Source organism: Trichosurus vulpecula, chromosome 2 (assembly GCF_011100635.1).
Source record: "Trichosurus vulpecula isolate mTriVul1 chromosome 2, mTriVul1.pri, whole genome shotgun sequence".
Taxonomy (NCBI): domain Eukaryota; kingdom Metazoa; phylum Chordata; class Mammalia; order Diprotodontia; family Phalangeridae; genus Trichosurus; species Trichosurus vulpecula.
The window spans coordinates 131,090,799-131,106,500 of NC_050574.1; the positions used below are offsets into that span (position 1 = coordinate 131,090,799).

The window sequence follows — 15,702 nt, forward strand, 5'->3', positions numbered from 1 at the left end:
TGAGGCAAGTGTATTACTTTAATAGAAATTGAGTGCTCACAGTATGCCATTCAGACAATTTATCCAGGCCCCATTACCCCAGAGGCAAGCAGCCCATACCTCACATCTTGCCATTTGGGAAGGACTTAGAAGAGGTTTTATCCACAGCCATAGAAAAACTGAGTTCTGACAAATTTAGCTTTGGTAAAAAGAAGAGTTTGATTAACCTTGAATGCCCATGGATTTATTTCGTTCCTCCCCACCAAGTAGAGAATCCCTTCCTTATCTTCGTAGGCTGGGGATTAGCAATGAGGGATGACCTCAGACAGTTCATTCAAGAAACCAGCTTTCTCTAAGGAAGCCTCAATTTCCTCCTGAGTAAAAAGGAGACTGGAGAGCCTCTGCTCACCAATCATGTAGTAGTCAAATTTAAGGGCATCAAGAAACACCAAGGATCCTCCAGATTTCAATGGGCTACTGAGGTTCTTCAGGGCCTGCTGGCAGGTGCAAAGGTCTTTATAAGCAACATTTAGGCAAAATGTGATGAGTAGGTGTAGCCAGAATGGACTTTGTTTTCTTTGAATGACTCAGCTCGCCTCGTTGAGCTTCCCTGGACGCTGGGGCTTGCTCTTCCAGGGCAGGACCAGAGCTTCCTGTGTGATGAGTCATGGCGCTGGCTGAGGGGAGGTGTGCTAACGTGGTCTACGCTGGGGGAGGGGCCAAGTCAAGAACCAATCGGCCCTGGTCGTTCAGGCAGCGCTTGATGATGTCAAAAACTCTATAAGAGGGGAGAGGACAGCTTGAAGATCCTCCTTTCCTTTTCCGGTTGGAGCCAGAGACGCCTACAGCCGAAGCTGAGCTGCCGGTAGCAGAGCTGACTAAAGGCTAGTGGGTAATCTTCTTACTGTAGAGGGGAAGCATGTATATGATTTTGCCTTATACCATCTCGCTTCTCTGTGGCCTCCTAGTTACTCTTGTGAGGCGGACTTATTGGGCCTGGAAGCTTTTGATGAAAATATCAAAATGGGGACGCTGGTTTGTGGGATTGTTACTGTGGAGTGTAAATACATGCTTTAGTTCTCCTGCCTTCTGCCTAGAGAATTCCTTATATCGTGCAGTTCCGGACCTTTTAGGCACATATGAGATTCTCTTTGAAATCATAAATTCTGCCTTCCTAATATATTTGGCGACAAGGATGGGATCGCTAGATATAAGATCTCTGTTCAGAAGCAGAAGAACTTCAGAGGAAGAGATGAATATCCCAGGGTGAGAGGATCCTTTTTATTCCTCCTTAGCAAAGGAATTGGCTAAAAAAGCCGGACCCTGTGAAAACTGGGAACCAAGGCTACGGAGAGGAGATCCTAAGGATTTGGAAAGGTGTTTACAAGAGGTTGGGATTCAGTCAGGGGCATCACTATCTAGGCAAAGCTGGATAGTGTTATCAGCCTACCGGCTAGTATATGAAAGATTGAAATTAAGTGAAAGAGATGGGGGCACTCCTACCCCACAGCAAGAAGAGGAATCTCAGATAGCAGGAGAACAAATTGCTGCTCAAGAACCCACTGACTCAGATGAGAACTTTTCTATTAATGTGGCTAGGAGCAACAGGAGGCCAAATAAGCCAAGAGTGCATCCCAACTCAGCCCAGACCAAGCCTGACTGCCTGCTTTGTCCTTGCCATGGTGGCAGGGGAAGCGAGTGGGGGGAAAATGAGACAGTGTTAGGGGCTGAGACAGAAAACACTACTAGGGTTCAGGACATCCCTCGCACAGAGAATGGGAGATGGTTAAATACTCAGACAAGCGTTCGTCCCGTAGAGAGGAGGAGGACAGAAACCAGAGGTGGCAATTTAGTTACGAGGGAATTTCAGGAAGATTTCTCACCACAAGAGGTCACAGATATTTTGAGTAGATTCAGCCAAAGAGTAGGAGAACCATTAATATCTTGGATGGTAAGGCTCAGTGATCAAGGGGCCGGTGGAATATTAGTAGATAAGAGGGACTGTATGAGATTCATAGGTATCAGCCACGATCCTCTAGTTCAGCAAGCTTTTAGGGAACATCATCAGCGAGGAGATGATGCTAGCAGGACTACTCTGTTGGCATTAGCTGCTGCGGGATGCAATAAGAGATATACTAATGATTCTATGTGGCCCACTGAGCACAGACCCTGGTATTCACTTAAAGATTGTATCATGAGACTAAAGGAGGAGGTAATGAAGACTGCTATTATGACAGGAACTGCAGACAAATATTACAATGATCCCATAGGAATCCCTCATAGGAATTTAATAATTAGGACAGTTCCCCCTGCTTATAAACAACTAATTTTGAATCTGTTACTTGGGGAAGTAGGGAGCCGTCTTACAAAGGTGATAAATAAGATTTTACAGTTACATGACTTAGGAGACTGGGGAAGGGACAGATCTCCTCGAGAGAGAAGGGTGAACAGCCAGCAAACTTGGCGCCAAAATGGAGTGACAAGAAAAGAAATGTTCACTGCTCTATTGAGAGCAGGGGTAGGTTTTGAAATGATAGATGGCATTCCAACCAATGAATTGTACAGGATGTACCGAGATAAAGGACTCGATAACAGGAGAGATAGGGAAATAAGAACTGCTCCTGCAAATGCTACAGATGGTGAATCTTTGTACCCAAGTGAATCACATGCCAGGGAATACTAGGAAACAGGCCAGGCCCCAGCCAAAATTAAGGAAATACGTAAGCTGGATTGCAGACCTCACATTAACTTGACCATATATTGGAAAAATGGGTCAAGTACAGTAACTAGGGCATTAATAGACACTGGGGCCGAGGCCACCCTTATCTATGGGAATCCAGACAAATTCAGCCATGGAACTCCTATTACCATCACAGGACTAGGAGGGACTGAAATATCAGCCAGACAAGTTAAATTGATGATGAAAATTGGACAGTTGCCCAAGAAAGAATATAGTGTGGTTATTGTGCCTATTCCTGAATACATCATTGGAATAGACATTTTGAAGGGTATGACCTTAAATTTACCTGAAGGGAAATACCAATTTGCTGTGAGGAAAATAGGCATTAATGCAGTCTTAGTGGGGAAAATCAAGATGGATCCAATCACTTTGCCCGAACCTTCTGAAGTAATTACTTTGAGGCAATATCGTGTGCCAGGTGGGCAAGATGAAATTGCCAACACTATAAGAGAATGTGTTGAGGCAGGAGTGTTAGTCCCTACAACTACTCAATGGAACAACCCTGTCTGGCCAGTCCGAAAGTCAGATGGGACATGGAGGATGACAGTAGATTATAGACAGCTGAACAAAGTGACTCCTCCCTTGTATGCTGCTGTTCCAGACACGGTTACTTTAATAGAATACAAAAACATGAAGGGACTTGGTATGCAGTTATTGATTTGGCCAATGCCTTCTTTACGATCCCAATAGACCCCAAGCAATGGAACCAGTTTGCTTTCACTTGGCAAGGCCGACAGTATACATTTACACGCCTGCCACAAGGATATATTCATAGCCCAACTATTTGCCACAGGATTGTAGCTGAGCATTTGGATGAATTAAAGCTGCCTGGTGTACAGCTTACACATTACATAGATGACATCATGATACAGGGAAAGAATATAAAAGAAGTGGAGGAGAGTTTAGCATTATTAACTGACCATATGAAAAGCAAAGGATGGGAAATCAACCCCGCAAAGGTTCAGGGGCCAGCTCAAACTGTAAAATTCTTGGGGATACAGTGGAAGAGAGGACTGAGAGAAATTCTCCCACAAGCTCGACAAGAAATTCAGGATTTTCCCACCCCTACTAATAAGAAAGAGGCCCAAAAGTTCATAGGGCTATTTGGTTATTGGAGACACCACATCCCACATTTGGGACAGGTTTTAAAACCCTTGTATAAAGTCACCAGAAAGAAATATGAATTCGATTGGGGCCTTGAACAAAGTAGAGCTTTTGAGGAAGCAAAGGCTGCTATACAATTAGCTCTGGACTTATGGCCTATGCAAAATGGGCCAGTGGAGTTACAAGTGACTGTACAAGATGACTATGCAAATTGGAGTCTGTGGCAAAAACAACAGAGCCGAAGTGTACCTTTAGGCTTTTGGTCAAGGAAACTGCCCTCATCTGGAGTGCAGTATACACCTTTTGAGAAGCAGCTGTTAGCTGCATATTGGGCTTTAGTAGAAACTGAGCAACTAACCCTGGGTCATGAAGTGATATTAAGGCCTGGAATTCCAATTATGACTTGGGTAATGAGTACCCCAGCTTCTCACAGAATTGGACATGCACAAGAGGCGAGCATAATCAAATGGAAGTGGTATATTCAGAATAGGTCCAGAGCAGGCAAAAGTGGAGTTTCTACTTTATATGAATCGGTGGCGAACATTGGCACTGAGAGAAATGAAAAACCCATTGAATCTAAGCAACAGATGGTGCCATCCTTAGTGAAATGGAATAATGGGTATGATGGACTAAGTGTAGAACAGAAGAAACACGCTTGGTTTACTGACGGGACAGCAAAATATTTAGGACAGAAGAGACATTGGAAAGCAGTAGCCTATAACCCCTGTACTAGGCGAACTCTGGAAAGTTCTGGGATAGGGGGAAGTAGCCAGTATGCTGAACTGATGGCAGTACATCAGGCCATCAGAATGGAGAAGGGAGGACAGTGTCATATATTTACTGATTCATGGGCGGTAGCTAATGGATTAGCTACTTGGATGCCTATATGGAGGAATCAGAATTGGGAGATTCATGGCAAACAAGTTTGGGGTAAAGAGTTATGGGAAAATATATGGGACATGTCTTTGGTTACGGATTTGTCAGTTTTTCATGTTGATGCTCACGCGACCCTGACCACACCAGAGCGTGAGTACAATGCACACGCGGATCGACTAGCAAAGATTGCCACTGAATGTATTGTCCCTACTCCAACTCCAACTGATGACTTAGCCTTAGCGAGATGGGTCCACCAGACCTCTGGCCATTTAGGGGTCCAGGCCACCCACCGATGGGCGCAGGATCGAGGTATCAGTATCTCTCATGCGTTGTTAAAACAAATAACAGAGGGGTGTTGTATATGCCAATTAGAAAAAGAACGAACTCTTCCTAGGATAGTAACTGGAGAAATAGCAAGGGGAAAAGTTCCAGCCCAAATTTGGCAGATAGATTATATTGGCCCACTACCCCAGGATAAAGGATGTAAATATGTATGTACGTGTGTTGACACCTATTCAGGTGTCCTAGTGGCTTGCCCTTATAAGGATGCAACTCAGAAAAACACCTGTAAAACCATAGATATTGTAAGTTTATACTATGGAACCCCAATGCAGATTCAAAGTGACAATGGGTCACATTTCAAGGGCAAAGAAGTGAAAAGATATTGTGTGTTGAATAATATAGAATGGATATATCATATTCCATATTACCCACAAGCATCTGGGCTGATTGAAAGAATGAATGGATTGTTGAAAGAACAGCTGAGAAAATTAAGCTCTAATAATTCATATCTACATTGGAAGGATAATTTGTCTATTGCCTTACGTAATTTGAATAATAGGCCCTTAGGGGGGAGTACACCTCTAGCCAGAATGATGACCCCAAATTTGCAGATTAGAGAACAGCAAACACGTGAGATCCAAAATATTGAATTTTGGACTGTGAGGAAAGATGTCCCCCTAACATGTCCAGGAACACCTGGTTCGGCAGGATATGATTTACATTGTATAGAGAATTTTAGGTTGAATAGGAAAGAGATAAGAAAAACCCCTACCGGAGTATGTATGAGAATCCCCAAGAATCATTTTGGACGGATATTACCTAAACCAGGATTAGCAGCTCACGGAGTACATGTATTGGCTGGAGTGATAGATTCGAATTATCAAAAAGAAATTGTTGTGACACTCCAGAATTTGGGTGAAAAACCTGTACAATTTGGTAGGAATGATAGGATAGTTCAAGTGATTATTATCCCCTGTGAAAAAATACCCTTTGTGAAAACTGACCCTCCTCCCAGAATAACTACTACAGGGGCAAAAGGGGCTTGCTCCATTGATAGAATAAAGTTGGGAGCTAAGGTATGGGTAAAACGGAAGCCAGATGATATTCCAAAGGCTGCAGAAGTCATAGCCCATGGGAAGAACAACACTGTAACAGTTGTCTATTCAGGGGAAGATAATTACCAAATCGTACCCCTGAACCATATATTTTACCGTGAATAGGGCTATAATATTAGATTCACGGACCCCACAGGTATGGCTGATGCTGGTAATTGACACAAGCCACTCAGAGGGAAGGTGACTTTGTGCGATTAACGGATAAAAGCTTGTACATCTGGGGAAAGTCTGGGAGGACAATCCTAGTCTATCTAGGATAGAATCCTCCTGGTTTCCCTTGTACATCTGGGGAAAGGCTGGGAGGACAATCCTAGTCTATCTAGGATGGGATCCTCCTGGTTTCCCTTGTACATCTGGGAAAGGCTGGGAGGACAATCCTGGTCTCCATCTAGGGTGGGATCTTCTTGGCTTAGTTTCCTCATTGTGTTCCATTTAAAAAGAAACATTTCCCATCTGAGTTTGGCTCTGATATTGGATCTCTGCATAACTGAAATTTCAACTAAACTGGAGATGATTTTATTTAAAGGATAATAGCCCATACTTGCCCACTCTTTTTGTTTTCTGTTTTAGTTAACCTTGTCGCTAGTTCTGTCTCCTGCAGGTTTAAGCACCCTGCAGTTTACGGTGACTGCCTAAGTACGTAGCATTCTTGGAATTCCTGCCAGCTCGCTAAAGAACTGAACTCTGGAATGGGACTCTTTGGGGCAGGGACACCTCTACATCCAATTTCAGCAAGAAGAAGCTATGGAAAATGAGACCTTCACCCATTACCCCAAGATTTTGAGTCCCAATTGTTTGAGGGGGGGAATGATGATAGTGTTCTGTGTACTTATTTTGTGTTATCCTTGCTATATTGTTTTATTGTTATGATATTATTGATCCTATGTAATGGATACAAAGATCTAGGGGTGGACATTTGAATTATTAATAATTATTTTGGGATGATTGATTGAAGAGATTATCTGGCTGGGATCTAGAGGTGGATCACATTTGAATCGTAAACCAATATTTGGGAATGTCACTGAATGATATGTTTTGCTTTATTGTGAATGATATATTTTAGTTTCCTGAATAATTGGATCACAGTGTTCTAGGATATATAATTTAATTTGAATTATGATTGGATTGTGCATCCTAGAACATTGTGAGGGGTGGAGTGTAGCCAGAATGGACTTTGTTTTCTTTGAATGACTCAGCTTGCCTCGTTGAGCTTCCCTGGACGCTGGGGCTTGCTCTTCCGGGGCAGGACCAGAGCTTCCTGTGTGATGAGTCGTGGGGCTGGCTGAGGGGAGGTGTGTTAACGTGGTCTACGCTGGGGGAGGGGCCAAGTCAAGAACCAATTGGCCCTGGTCATTCAGGCAGCGCTTGATGATGTCAAAAGCTCTATAAGAGGGGAGAGGACAGCTTGAAGATCCTCCTTTCCTTTTCCGGTTGGAGCCAGAGACGCCTACAGCTGAAGCTGAGCTGCTGGTAGCAGAGCTGACTAAAGGCTAGTGGGTAATCTTCTTACCGTAGAGGGGAAGCATGTATACGATTTTGCCTTATACCATCTCGCTTCTCTGTGACCTCCTAGTTACTCTTGTGAGGCGGACTTATTGGGCCTGGAAGCTTTTGATGAAAATATCAAAATGGGGACGCTGGTTTGTGGGATTGTTACTGTGGAGTGTAAATACATGCTTTAGTTCTCCTGCCTTCTGCCTAGAGAATTCCTTATATCCTGCGGTTCCGGACCTTTTAGGCACATATGAGATTCTCTTTGAAATCATAAATTCTGCCTTCCTAATATAGTAGGCAATCAGCCTGGGGGCAGAGAGATAGGGCCTAAAGGCTGACTATGGGTCCCATCACACTTCAGGACCTGCTTGACCTTCTGTCTCAACCTCTCCTCCACCCACTTCTCTCTGAAACAAGCAAAATGACAAATAGAACAAGGGGAGGAGACAGACCTTGTTGCCTTGATCACATAGATGTCTTTCTTTGTCTCTAGAAGTGGCAGTGCGCATTCAAAACACTGATTATTTGGGATACACCTACCTTGTAAAGGGGAAAGAACTGAGATTTTGGAGTGCACTTTTTATTAATAGGCTATAGTGGGAGAATCTATATTAGCTTTGTTATATTTTAATAAATCAGTTGGAATAGGCCACAAGGGGTTGTCAGTTACCTTGACTTTCTCCAAACTCACAATGGAAACATATAATTTTAAAAAGTCGAAAACATTTTCTGCTACAGGAATGTTTAAATTTGTCCAATTTTTCAAAATATGCAGATTGAGAATTGGCGGAATTATGTTTATTACCTGTGCAATTTAACCAGAAAATTTCACATATGTGTAAATTAAGCACAGTAAAATACATGTATGGATAAAAGTTGCTGGTCTTTATATATTTCTTTTTTAAATTTAGAATTATTTTCATTTTCAGTTCTAAATTCTCTCCCTCTCACCCACCTCTCCCCCACCCATTGAGAAAGCAAGAAATACTGTACCCATTATACATATGAAGTCATACAAAACATATTTCCACATTAGCCATGCTGAGAACATTTTTAAAAATCAAGAAAAATAAAAAGAAAAATATGCTTCAATTCTCATGTAGAGTTCATCAGTTCTCTCTCTGGAGGTAGATAGCATTTTTCATCATGAGTCCTTTTGAGTTGTGGTGGATTGTTATATTTACGAGAGTAGCTAAGTCTTTCATAGTTGATCATTGCTACAATATTGCTGTTACTGTGTACAATGCTCTTCTGGTTCTGCTCACTTCTTTTTGCATCAGTTCATTTAAGCCTTCCCAGGTTTTTATCTTTTCTTTCTTTTTGTTTTAATTTTTTAAATTTTATTTTAAATAATATTTTATTTTTCCCAATTACATGTAAAAACAATTTTAAGTTTTTTTTTTAAGTTTTGAGTTCCAAATTCTATTCCTTCTTTCCTCCCCTCACCCCTCCCTAAGACAGTAAGCAATCTATATAAGTTATGTGTGTGCAATCACGTAAAACATTTCCATGTTAGTCATTTTGTACAAGAAGACTTGAGAAAGGAAGGAAGGCAGGAAGGAAGGAAGTTTCGGAAGGAAGGAAGGAAGAAGGAAAAGAAAGAAAGAAAGGAAAGAAAGAAAGAAAGAAAGGAAGGAAGGAGGAAAGAAAGAAAGAAAGAAGAAGGAAGGAAGGAAGGGAAAAATAGCATGCTTCAGGCTGTATTCAGACAACATCAGTTCTTTCTCCGGAAGTGGATAGAATTTTTCACTGTGAGTCCTTTGGGATTGTCTTGGATCATTGTATTACTAAGAATAGCTAAGTTATTCATAGTTGATCATCACACAATGTTGCTGTTACTGTGTACAATGTTCTTCTCCCTTTACTTTGTATCAGTTCATGTAAGTCTTTTCAAGTTTTTCTGAAGTCTTCCTGCTTGTCATTTCTCATAGCACAATAAAATTCCATTACAATCATATAACACAGCTTGTTCAGCCATTCCCCATCTGATGGGCATTCCCTCAGTTTCTAATTCTTTGCCACCACAGAAAAAGCTGCTATAGTTTTGTATACATAGGTCTCTTTATATATTTCTTTCCACCGTACAGGCTCCCTCTCTTCTCTTGCTCTTAGCTAGCTTTCCTATTCTCTAGGAGCATCGTAAGAAGCTTACATTGAACTATAAAGGGGATGGGCATATTCTCCTTAATGTTCTTGCCAGATAGCAAGGGAAGCTCCTGCCCATTTCACTTGTCCTCTGCTCTAGTGAAGGCCTGTGTTAACATGAGCAATCAGGACACTGTCTACCCTACTGCTGGGATATTCAGCATCAGTCATATTCTAGCCCCAGAGGGCAAATACTAACATGGGAAAAGATCTTCTGAGTTTAAACTGGAATTCTTCCACAGAACTGTCCTGGGTCCTTCTATCTCCTGTCATCTTCTCCCTCCCACACTAAGCAGTTTTCCCCAGCTCTGCACTCAGGCATATTCCATACATACCCTGAAGGGGTTTCAGATATCTTTCTCTCTGGTCATACACTTGTCTCTCTGCATTAATCAGTCTCCTTTTTCTTTCATTTTTTCTACCTATCTCTCTGTGTGACCGCCTTTCTGGGCCTCTGGTTCTCTATCTTTCTCTGAATCTCTCTATGTCTCTGTGGGTATCTCTGATATCTCCATCTCTGTCTCTTTCTCTTTCTGTCTGTGTCTCTGTCTCTTTTTCTATCTCTGTCTCTCTTCCTAGCTTTTTTGACCATTATATTTGACTGAAGGATAATTTTTGCTTTGGGCAGATAAACTGACCTCTGGGAACCCCAGATATCTGGTAAGCAGGCAGAGGAACAATTACCTGTTCTCCTAGCTCACACACATACTTCAGGACAGCAGACCAGCTAAATGCTCCAGGCTCTTTAAGCTACCAGTTGAGGCCCTCCTGGTTCTGATCAGTGTTGTCAGTGGCCACAATCTCTCACAGGACTCACAGGCAGAGAGGAGCTGGTGGATGGTGCAACCAGTGCCAATGTCAATCAGGAGTGGCTGATGAGTAAAAAATATAAAAAATTCAACATTCTCCAATTAGTTTTCAAGAACAACTGATTGACATCAGGGAAGATGAAACTTTACTATCTGAATTTCAAGAAAAATCTTCACATAACTGGTAGATGGAATTGAAAAATGAATATAATTATTGAATAATCATAGCTAAGTAAAGCCAACCAGTCAAGGAGCACTTATTATGGGCCAAGCACTGTGCTATGGGTTAGCAAATACAAATGAAAAGATAGACTCTGCCCTCAAGGAGTTTACATTCTAATGGGGAAGGGTGGAGATAATACATAAAAGAAAGGTGAAAAGTAGGAAGAAGAAAGAAGTCTAGAGAGTCAGGACTGAGCTGGGAAAAGAGAGCAGTGAACAATGCTATCCAGGGCACTTCCTCAAAATGGATGCTCTGGAAGGAACCCACCAATATAAGTGGCATCATGCATTTCTTCCATTTAGATCTACCTCTCTTTATGAAGTATCCTTTTCAGCTATGACAGTCATTAAAACTAAATATTTTTTTAAATTTAAATTTTTTTATTTTTAGTTTACAACATTCAGTTCTTCATAATTTTGAGTTCCAGATTTTCTTCCCTCCCTCCCCGCCCTCCTTCCCCAAGATGGCATGGAATCCGATATATCTTCTACATATAACTTCGCGTTGAACTAATTTACACACTAGTCAAGTTGTGGAGAAGAATTATGACCAATGGAATGAATCATGACAAAGAAGAAACAGAACCAAAAAAAAAACCCCAAAAACAAAAACAAAAAAGAGGAAAAAAAAGGGGAAAAAAGTGTGAGCATAAAGTGAGCATAAAACTAAATATTGACATAAACCGAACTAAGATTTTTTGGATATGTAAGCCTTGACTCAAAAGGCCAATTATACAGGACTCTGGCATCATTGGTGTAGATTGAGTAAGCAATGCCATAAATCTGTGTGAGAGATGAGCCTAAGCTGATGAAAGCAGGAAAGAGGAAAGATCCTGAGCTCTTCTGGTTTTCAACTTTGACAGAGAAAATACTCAGTTTCAATCTCTCTTCAAGTCCATAAAGGGAGAAAGAGTGTGGGAAGAAGCTGACATGAGAGGAGCCAGCAGTCTCTGTCATTTCTCTATCCCTAACTTACTATACTGAAACTTAGGGGAATTTCTCTTCTCTCTCTCTCTCTCTCTCTCTCTCTCTCTCTCTCTCTCTCTCTCTCTCCCTCCCTCCCTCCCTCCCTCGCTCTCGCTCTCGCTCTGTCTGTCTGTCTCTCTCACTCTGTCTCTTTCTCTCTCTCATCTTGCTCTGTGTATTTTCTGGTATATGTGTATACTTTCTCTGACTTCTGTTTTGCTACTGACTTGGACAAATGGGTTTACTTGCTATTTGCATTCACTGAAGGGAGTCAAACCTTGGGGCCCCTCTTCCCCATTAAGAAATAGCAATTAGAAGTGTAGCTCAATTCTAGAAATTACATCCCCTAGACTAACAATATTTAAGAGAGCAGACAGATACAGTTCTAGCCCAGTACCTCCTCTCTGTAAGAAGAGCAATGTGACTAGACTCTGTCTCCAACATCCTGCTTTCCTTCCTGGAAGAAATCAAAGTATCCCTTGGAGAAGGGTGGGAGAGGAGATGCTTGAGATGTCTATTCTTGCTTCCCTGTGAGTCCCCTCTAGATAGAGCCCTTTGGACATACATAAGCTACTTGAGCAAAACAAAAATAATATTATTATGTCACATCCCATCTTACAAAAATAAAGAAGTGAAGGAGAAATAAAATATAACCAACTATTTAAAGACACAGTAAAGCAGATGTTCTCATCCACTGTTGGAAAAATTATTTGTTCTCCTTGGGTGAGAGACACTTGAAAGTTTGTCTAAAGAGTTATTTCAACCCTACTATCTTAGATCAAATGGACTTCTATAACAATTGTAAAAATTATTTGGCCACCTCATCTTCTTTCCTGCCCTTCAATGGGGAATGTATTCTCATTCCTTTAAAAAACCCTACCAGCTGCATGGCATATATTGTCCCAGAAACACCACTCCCTTTTCCTTTGTCTGATTTCCCTCTTCATTATTCCTACCTTCTCTGTAAAATACTTTACTCATCTGTCCTAAATTGCTACATAATGCTGCTAATTGGCTATGTACTCTAAATAGGCTTGAAAATCTATAGAAACTGAATCTGTACTCTAGAAATCTGAAGCTGCTACCAGCCCAAACAATCTTTCTCAGCATGTCAATAAATCTTATTCTTTTCATTTTGGCTACTCAAGTTATTTGACACCCCCAACCAGCAGATTGAGCCAATGGGAAAGATTTTCCCAGGCTCCCCAAGAGCCCAGGCTGAGAAATTCCCCATCAATTTGATGTCAAAAGTGGGATGACTGGGACACCCCAGAAAAGTGGCTGAGTTCCCTACTACCCAGAATAGCTAGAGTACACAAAGTAAGATTTTACCCAGTGAGCCTCCTATAGTGATTGGTTTTCCCCTCCCACTCTGAATGTGTAGTAAGAGTCATTTTTCCTTTAAATTTGTCCACAAAAAGCCAAACCAAAAACAGGTTGACCATTAGTAACTCAAAAAATGATATTTTTCTCTGGTTATAAATCATTTTTACCAGATAACTTTCTTTGCATCAGGATGCTTCTTAAATTCTAGAAACCATTAATCAAGACTTTGTCTAGTCCCTAAAGACACGGACTAGATACATGAGCCTGGTGTCTTGCTGGGCGGAACTCCTCATTCTCTGTTGATGCTCCATCTGATGTAAGGTCTTGCCCTGAATCTCTCATCCCTTGGCTGCTTCTTCCACCACCCTCCCCCATTAGGCAAAAACTCTCTTTCTTTAATTAGGTGGCTGGTCATATTGATTATGAGAGTGCACATGTTCTGCCAGTGTCAGACTTGAGTGAAAGAATACATCTGGGAGCCCAGAGGGGAGCCTGAGGTTAACCTCTCCCTTGTCTATGCAAATGTTTCAGAGTCTGATGGGAGACTGATGGATAGCTCTCTTCCTAGTTGGACACTATCTTAAAATCCCACTATTGTGTAGCCCCCGTGAATAGTCATTTCTGATTCAGTCTGTGTTAAGTTTAAATCAGGAAGACCACAGGCCTCTCATTTTGGGGTCAAAGCCCTAGTATAAATGAAAAAGATCTTTTCCCAATCCATTTTAAGCTGATTCTCAGCATAGACTAGGTCCTCTTAGTTATGATCATTATAAGATGGCCTCAAGTGGCACAGTGCATACGGCCTGAAGTTGGGAAGACCTGAGTTCAAATCCAGCCTCAGACATTTACTAGCTCTCTGACCCTGGGCAAGTCACTTAACCCTGTGTGTCTCAGTTTCCTCACATGTAAAATGAGCTAGAGAAGGAAATGACAAACCACTCTAGTATCTCTCCCAAGAAAACCCCAAATTGGGTCACAAAGAGTCAGACACAATGACTGAACAATAACAAAATGACCTTCCTGTCAAAGGCCTCAAAAATAATAGCTAAACAGAGTAAGAAAAATCCTTGGTACTCTACCGGCAAAAATGATTAAAATTTGTAAGCTGGCCAAGAAGACATCCTGAAGAATTTTCTTTTAAAGCACTTGATTTTTCTTTGAATATCTGTGAATTAAGGCAACTGTCTCTATTCATAAATTCATTCATAAATGCCTGTGGTACTCCCTGAAAAGGAAATTTAGAACTATAGTAAAAGTCTCTAGGGAAAGAAAGAGAGAAAGGTTGTGTTTTTATTTATTTGTTTTATGTTAAGTAGAGTATGTGCTACAAATGTTGTCTGTTTGTATTCTGGGTCCTGGTTAATCTAGCCATCTTTTTTTCCCCTGTGGTCTGATCAACTAAGAGGAAAAGGATGAAAAGAATGAGAACTTCTTTGCTCGAAGTTTCAAAACTTTCGAAGGATATAGTCTCATCTGTATGTTGTTAATTCTGGCCAAATTGGGAATGGAAAGAAAGACAGAGATGACACAGAGAGACAGAGATGGATGGATGGAGATAGACAGAGAGATAGAGGGGAGAGAGACAGACAGACAAATAGAGAGACAAGATAGAAGGAGATCCTTTTTCCGTTTGAGAAATTTATGGTATTAGAATTAAGGAGAGACTAATTTATAATTGAAGTGTAATCTATTTAGTATGAATCTCCAAATAATGATGAGATTTTAGTTTGAAGATTTTTATATATGCAAAATATCTTAGTGTTTTTTTGGAGTTGTAGTTCACTAGAATTGTTGAAAGTATAGAATTTAGATACCCATGTAAGACCCCTTTCTTGCTTTTTCTCTTCCCTTGAGAGGGAAAAATTTTACTGACTCAGCATTAAGGGAGTAAAGTGATTTTAACACTTGAGAAAGCTCAATCCTTAAACAGAACTGAAGCCAGTTTAAAAGTTCTGTACCAAGTACAAAAGCTCAAGGATATCAAGAGAATCAATGGAAGAGAAAAATGCGAAAGAAGGTGTTCTAGCCATACCAGATCTCAAACTATATTATAAAGTGGTAATTATCAAAATGATCTGATATTGGCTAAGAAACAGAGCGGTGAATCAGTGGCATACATTAGGTATAAATTACATTATAGTAATCTAGTATATGATAAATCCAAAGATCCAAGCTTTGGGAAAAAAAATTCATTATTTGACAAAAAACTTCTGGGAAAACTGGAAAACAGTATGGCAGAAACTAGGTATAGATCAACATCTCACACCATATACCAAGATAAAGTCAAAATGGGCACATGATTTACATGTAAAAGGCAATATCATAAGCAAATTAAGAGAGCATGGAATAGTTTATCTGTCAGGTTTATGGATAAGGGAAGAATTTAGGATTAAAGAAGATGTAGAGAGCATTACAAAATTTAAACAGATAACTTTGATTATATAAAATTTAAAAGATTTTGTGCAAACAAAACCAATGCAACCAAAATTATAAGGAAAGCAGAAAACTGGGGTAGAGGGATTTTGCAACAAGTATAAAGGCCTCATTTCTCACATACATAGAGAATGGAGTCAAATTTATGAAAGCTCAAGTCATTCCCCAATTTATAAATAGTCAAAGGCAATTTTCAGACAAATAAATCAAA

The 15,702-nt window shown here is 40.8% G+C and overlaps 1 pseudogene; it reads right to left on the reverse strand.

Annotated features, from left to right (window-relative positions):
* Positions 1–281: 281 nt before the first annotated feature.
* Positions 282–13,433, reverse strand: LOC118836750 (annotated as a pseudogene).
* Positions 13,434–15,702: the final 2,269 nt, after the last annotated feature.